The sequence below is a fragment of the Lipotes vexillifer genome, unplaced genomic scaffold (genome assembly GCF_000442215.2).
Source record: "Lipotes vexillifer unplaced genomic scaffold, Lipotes_vexillifer_v1.1 scaffold422, whole genome shotgun sequence".
NCBI lineage: Eukaryota > Metazoa > Chordata > Mammalia > Artiodactyla > Lipotidae > Lipotes > Lipotes vexillifer.
The window spans coordinates 2,251,203-2,252,091 of record NW_006779087.1 but is presented as its reverse complement, the minus strand read 5'-3'; positions in this window follow the sequence as shown (position 1 = coordinate 2,252,091).

Below are 889 nucleotides of genomic sequence, written 5' to 3'. Positions count from 1 at the left end.
CAGGAATGGCACAAATGCCCCACCTAGCTGCATCTTTTTATATACTAGTTCGTATAAAGTAATCCTGCTTCATTCTTCTGCTTCTCCTAAAAATGCTCTATTTTCTTAGTCGTGAGCTAAGGCTTTTCCTGCTAGAATATTTATTTTTAGTTTGTGATTAAATTATTGTTTCATTATACAAACTCCAAGACTTAAATAAGGAAGAAAGATGCCCTGTGTGATGTGAGGTTAATGCCATCAGCACTTGTTTTCTGTTTTGTTAATACTTTATTTCTCCTCTATGCTTCTTTAATGACTTTGTATTTTTGCCTCTGACCTTGAACTTCCATCGATTTCTACTTCCTTCTTTTTTCTGCATCTTTCCTCTTCACTTCCAGATCTCCTCTGTATTGTTCCTTATGAATTCTGGCCTGTTCAACAAATTAATTTGGAAATTGCAACGAAGTCTAGCATTTGCATTCTCAAATTCAGAGATTTAAAAGTTGTATATGAATTAAATTTTTCAATTGGATGAAAGTCAATTTTATAAAGGAACTTGCTATTTAAAAAATACTATTGTATTACTGTATTATTGTAGTATTTTGTATTATATGGGATCTTTTGGGACATGAGTAATAACCAGTTTATCTTGTAAATCTGTGTTTTCATATATTTGCATAAGATGAGATACACATTCTTCATTTTAATCACTACAGATTCCTGTTTTCTTCCTGAGTTTTTTTTTTTTTTTTGGCTGTGCTGTGTGGCTTGTGGGATCTTAGTTCCCCGACCAGGAATTGAACCCAGCCCCTTGGCAGTGAGAGCACAGAGTCCTAACCACTGGACCGCCAGGGAATCCCCTCTTTCTGAGTTCTAATGTCTAATTTTTCATGTAAGGGTTTAGTTAATA